This window comes from Lutra lutra, chromosome 12, assembly GCF_902655055.1.
Source record: "Lutra lutra chromosome 12, mLutLut1.2, whole genome shotgun sequence".
In the NCBI taxonomy this organism is placed as follows: Eukaryota; Metazoa; Chordata; class Mammalia; order Carnivora; family Mustelidae; genus Lutra; species Lutra lutra.
In genome coordinates, this window is record NC_062289.1 from 77,064,202 (window position 1) to 77,070,411 (window position 6,210).

Here is a 6,210-nt window from a genome sequence, read left to right on the forward strand (position 1 = left end):
CACCCCAGCTGGAAATGAGGCTGGGGCCTGAGGCTAGGGCAGGATGCTGAGAGTCAGGCATCCCTCAGGGCACGGACCCGGGTTGTCTATGGGTGAGAACCAATAGCTCATGCCCAGATCCTCCAAGGCCTCCGACCTCAGGCCAGGTCTCCAGCTGCCCTGGGGTTGGGTAGAAGAGGAAGTGAGAGACAAGAACCCTCACCCCAGGCCCCTGGCCTCTCCCGGCCTCCCAAGACCCACCCACCGACTGCGTGACCTTGCAGTCTGCCTCAGTTTCCCCACTTGGGCCAGGGTCCTGGGTGCCTAGCTGTCTTTGAGGGCACGGGTTGGGTGGCCAAGGCTGGCAGCCTGGAGAGACACATATGGGCTTTCTAATTAAGGACTTCCTTACAGGCCTGGTCATTCGAGAGGACAAAATTCTTAGCTGTCCTGGGAAGGGCCTGGCCTGCTCCATCCCCTCCAGCTGTGTCCTCTACCAAGAACAAGCCCACGCTGGGCAGCCCGTGGCCCAGAGGCCTGCTTCCGGGCCAGCAGAGCCAATAGCTGCAAACTTCTTCCTGATGAGGCTGCCAGGATGCAAGCACCACTCCCGGTCATCTTGGCTGACAACTGCACACCTCTTCTAAGATCATTCCTCCGCCCTTCAGCGGGGACAGCCTGGCTGGGATGCCCCTGTACTCACCTAGGCTGCCCCAGGTGCGGAGAGCAGGCCAAGATGACCCGCCTCTGCAGACACACAGGCTGGTGAGGACTTCATGGTGGAATCATGGGCAGCTGGGAGGACAGGCGAGTCCGAGAAAAACAGAAACTCCCGGGGCTGGCCCACCTGGGGTCTCTAAGGCATGATTCACACTGGGGTCCTGTGGGAATAGGGCCAGTCTGCTTCCTGGGTGTCTGGGAACCTGCCCTCCCTTCCCATGGAGCCATCTACTCCAACATTTTCCAAGCATCCCTCACTGCGGAAAGGATGGAGGCTATTGGGCAGAAAAGGTGGGAAGTAAAACAGGAAAATCTGGTGGGGGTAGGGAGAGCGGACCCTCCATGGCAGTCAGGTCCCATATCCATCCCTGAGACGCACCTCTAAGGTACAAAAGTCAAACTCAAAAAGCTCAAACTAGTTTTTTTCCCAGCCCCTACCCCTACCTCTATGACTCTGGAAAGCTTTTATCATGATCATTAACATGGTCTTGGTTTTTCCATCACAAACATCATCTAATCCGCCCATGAGCAGAAGGAACCACAGATGAGCCCCTCTCTTGTGCTTGTGCAGATGGCGCAACCTGGCACACACTTGGCCTTCATGGAGGGGAGGCCTGTCCAGCCTCGGGGAACCTCGTGGAGCCCCCATCTAAAACCCGCATCTCAGCAGACCAATGGAATTCTCACTGACCATTTTTATAATCCCCAGAAATTATTTATTTTTTGTCAATCATGTGTTAATCTTTTTTTTTTTTTTTTTTTTTTTTTTTTGTAAACAGTCTTACTCAAGCTATGGTTGAGAAAGCCAAAACCAGGGTTTCTCTCCAGGAGAAACCTCCTCTCTCCAGCGAGGTGCCATGCCGCCTGTCAGCCTTTACCCACAGAGGCTGGATGGCCACTGAGCCACCTCTGAGCAGGTAGAAGTTGTAGCCTCAGACAGAAGCCCCTGGCTCCTGGCCCGGACCCCAAGAGGCTACCTCTCTGCACTGCTCCAGTCTCTGAGGCCAGTGGCTGCCCGCTTTGGTCGCGCATTCTCCCGCCAACCTTCCCAGGCCACTGTGAAGAAACATAAAGCATCTAAAAGCTACTGAGTCTGCAACCGGGGCACCTGGCCCGTTCTGCTCAAACCCAGGGTCCTTGAGGGACACCTGGTGGGGCGGATGCTGCACCTTGGCCCATGGTGGTTCAGATCTCTGACTCCTGTCTGTAAGGCCGCTGCTTGAGGCCACCACCACCTGCCTGAGGTCTGTCAAAGTCATGCTGGGCCTGGAGGCTGCAGCCATCCTGGTCTCCATTTACCTCATCCTCCTCGTTGCGGCTCAGGAAACCCAGCTCATTCTCATAACAGAAAGAGTTGGCACTGGGCAGCAGAATTTGTTCTCCACCAGGTCTTTGGTGCTGCAGCAGGGTGTGGAGGGCACCTTGTAGGTCTTATGGAAGTGGGAGTAGTCGATCTTGTACTGGTTCTTCTCCTTGAAGAGGACAGGCTTGAAGCGGTGGCCCCACAGGATCTCATTGGCCAGATAGGAGCTGCGGGCCTGCGTGGTCATGGCCGTGGCCTCCACCATGCCCTCTAGGATGACCACGATCTCGAAGTTACCCGTCTCCAAGTCCTGCTGGCTGATGCCAAACAGTGGGCTGGCCTCGTTGATCTCATGCAGGATGGTGATGGGGGACACGAGGAAGATGCAGTCGAGGCCCTTGTCGAAGCCGACGTCTATGTCGATCTGGTCCAGCAGGATGTACTCGCCCTCCTCGGTGACCCGCGGCTTGATGAACTGGGCCTGCACATGCGCCTCCATGATGTGGCTCTTGCTCAGGTTGCCCACGTGCCACATGAGGCAGAGCTTGCCATCACGCAGGGCCACCACCTAATTGTGGCTGAACAGCAACGTCTGCGCCCGCTTCTTGGGCCGAGCCATCTTGGCAATGATGGCAGCCGATCATGAAGGAGTCGATGATGCAGCCCACAATGGACTGTGCCACCGCCATGAACATGGCCACCAGACACTCCTCCATCTCACAGTGCAGCCTGTAGCTGATGGTGGTCTGCACCTTGATGGAGAAGAGGAAGGCAGCCATGAAGCTGTGCACCTGCATCACACAGGGAGTACGGCCACGGCCCTTGGCCGGCTCCAGGTCACCATGTACCACAGCAATGACCCAAAAGATGACACTGAACAGGAGCCAGGAGGTGAGGAAGGCTAGCAAGAAGATGAGCAGCATGTAGCTCCAGCGGATGTCCACGCAGGTGGTGAACATGTCAGCCAGGTAGCGCTGCGACTTCTCATCCATGTTGGCAAACTCGATGTTGCACTGGCCGTTCTTCTTGACAAAGCGGTTCCAGCACCAGCACTGCGTGTGCACCTTGCCATTGCTGAAGCCGTTGGCCCCCGATATGGTGACCAGGTGCACCCCATCCTCCTCCGATGACACGATACTGTAGGGGTTGGCCCTGCCAGCCGAGGTCATCCTGGGGATGGGGGGGCCCTGGCTCTCCCCTGGGCCGGCTCCACTGGGGGCGGCTCCTGCAACAGAGAAGACAGAAGGACTGGCGGAACAGGCCACCCTGGCCCAGACTTCTGCCCCCAGCTGGGGCCCTCGGCGATGGCTGGCGGCCGACTTCACCCCGACTCACCCCCCACTGAGCTTTCCATCTTCCCTCCTCAGCCAGCCCCTCAACCTCCTTCTTGGCTTGGAAAACAGACCTGGAGTCTCCCAGGAGCTCTGGCCAAAAGCCTTCATCCTCAGTCCATCTGAGCACCCCCCTACCAAAGGCTCCGCTTCCAAAGTGTATTTATAATCCTATCTCTTCTCCCACTGCCGTGGGAGAAGTCCCCATCATCACCCACCCGGACCAGCATGGCAGCGCCTCGCCAGCCTTTGTGCTCCGGCCCCCACTCCAGTCCAGAGGCAGTGGGGGAGCCTGGCTGTCCTCTGCTCAAAGCCGATCTCTGCTGGCACCTGCGAGGCCTGAGTGAAGAGAGTCCGGGACCCCTCAGCTCTCAGGTACAGGCTCCTCACTCACTCGCTGCCCCTCACAGCCTATGCATTGCTCCTCAGGACAGTCCCTCACACTCTCAGCCTGGACACCCTCCCACTGCCTCACCTCCCTCAGTCCCTGGCCTCCATGCCCAAGAGCAGCTTCCTGAACACATGGGAGACTGTAACCCCTCACCCAGGTCCTCACGGTAACCCCAAAGCACCGCCTTCGGACCCCATAACAGTAGTAACAGTAACGGGAAGGACAGGCCTGGGATCGCACTCACACACTGATCCCACTGTGAGACCACTGGCCTCCCAAGCATCGTGAGTTTGCTATGTGGTTCACTGCTGTCTCACCCCCCGGGCTTTGAGCAGAGGCTGGCCCCGAGGATGCCATCCTGATGCTCAAACCCTGTGCCCCACTGCACCCATTCTCAGTGCCCATACACCACAGCCTCCATCTGTAACTAGGAGAGGGTCCATGGGTCAGTACCCAGAGGGGTCACTGACTGACCACATCCCAGCGGCCTTCCCCATCACTGCCTTTCTCAGCTCTAAATGACAACATCCAGGCAACACTCAGAGCGTCACTGTCCTTGGCCCATTCAGAGGAGCACTTGGTGGGCTTGTCACACACACGCACATATGTATGCACACCAAGCTGTCTCACGCATGTCCCACAGCATGACACCTGCAGCCGGACACACTGCTTTCAGGCCCATAGACCACGTTCAGCCCCCAGATCGGATGGTAGCAGCTGGCTACCCCCTCCCCCTCCCCCCGCTGGCTCCGGCCTGGCCTGTTGGTGCCAGGCCCAGGCACCTGCAGGCCAGAGGCCATGGTGCCACCTGGCCCTATGGGCACTGAGGCCATCTAAACCTTAGCGTCAGGGCTGCAGGTGCTCAGGCACTCAGCCTCGTTCAGCAGGACTGAGCTGGAAGGAGGGGGAGAACACTGGCCGGCTGGCCTGGCCAGGACGCTGAGTCGGGCATACTTCCATCCACCACTGGGGACCCCATTCACCCCAAACCCCCACCTGTTCACACCAGGAGGCCAGTGTTAGACAAGGCTGGGAACCCTCAAGTGCCCAGAAGACAATGAGGCCCCAGATAAGAAGGTCCCAGGGCAGCCGGTCCAGAAGCAGAAGCAGGTGGCCGAGCACCCACCAGAAACCCAGAGACTGGAAGTGACATGGCCAGAGGGAGGCAACACTGGGATTTAGCCCCTGTCTGTGTGGCCAGGTGCAGCCAGGGCCTCAGAGGGAGCACAACATCTGACCTATGCTTCAAACACTTGGGAGACAGGTGAGGAAGAAGTCCAAATGAGCAGCCAGGCTGCACATCCCTCCTAGGGTCTGTCTCTGTTGTTTCTCAGATGTTTCTGAATCTCCAGAGTGGGCACATATATAACACTCACGGCCCTTACTGCCCACTCCTCAAACTGCAGAGAAAGCAGGCCAGACACATTAGCAAATGGTCTTAGATTATCCTAGCAAAACCCCAAGAAGGTGGCTGCCATCATTACTTCTACCAAGAATGGAGATTGAGAGAGGTTAAGTGACTTCCCCAAAGCCACACAGCCAATAAGCAGGAGAGCTGAAATTCGAACGACTCTAGACAATGTGAGGTCTCCTGCTGCGGGCATGTCAGGCTCTGCGGAGGCCTCTTCTCACACTGCCACCCCCCCCCCCCACAGCTACTCCAGCTGGCCACCTCACCATAGGTCTGAGGAGCTGAGGCCTGGGGCTGTGACGGTGGATGCTGCTTCTGCCTGGGCCAGGAGGCAGGGAGCCAGGGGTGGTGGGGACCCCGGGTACTGTGCTGAGAAGATGGCTCAGCCCCAGACTCCTGGGCCCTCCAGGCGGAGGAGGCCAGGGCCCAGTACTTAGATGCTGGCAGCAGGCCACTGGACCTCAGGGGGCAGGTTTATGTGGTCTGGATGCCTTGAGGGACGTCCAGCGGGTCATGGCTGCTCCAACTGGGGCTCTGAGCAGCTTGAGGCCTGCAAGGGACAGAATCAGAAGAATCAAAGGCCAGAGAGCCCAGCCTGGTGGGCTGCTCCCATTAGCTGGGGAGCCCCACACCTGGCCAGCTTCCAGGCCAGGATGGGAACTGCAGTGACTCCTGGTGTTTCTCCCTGGGCTGCGCACCTGGGACCCACCCAGACTGTGTCACACAAGCTTGGGAAGCCCCTCTTCTGTTGATGTTCCTCCTCAAACCACACAGAAAATCAACAAGTTCACATTGACACTTGCCCCCCTGTTTCTCAGCTAGCAACTGAGACTATGATCAGTCACTGTCCAAAGTCACCCAGAAACTAAGGTTTAGAGATAGAGTTGGAGCTCCAGGTATCATTCCAGTCCTCAGCTTTCCATGACCCCATCCTGCCATGTGTGTATATGTATGCGTGTGCGTGTGCGTGTGTGTGTGTGTGTATGTGCATGTGACACTCGGGGTGTGGGGAGCCCCTCCCAGGCTCTTGGTGAATGCAGCTCCACAAAGAAAGATATGGAAGAGGACCCGTAAG

General features: G+C 57.8%; 1 pseudogene; it reads right to left on the minus strand.

Moving 5' to 3' along the window:
• Positions 1–1,884: 1,884 nt before the first annotated feature.
• On the minus strand, positions 1,885–5,650 carry LOC125082363 (ATP-sensitive inward rectifier potassium channel 12-like; annotated as a pseudogene).
• Between the last annotated feature and the right edge of the window lie 560 nt (positions 5,651–6,210).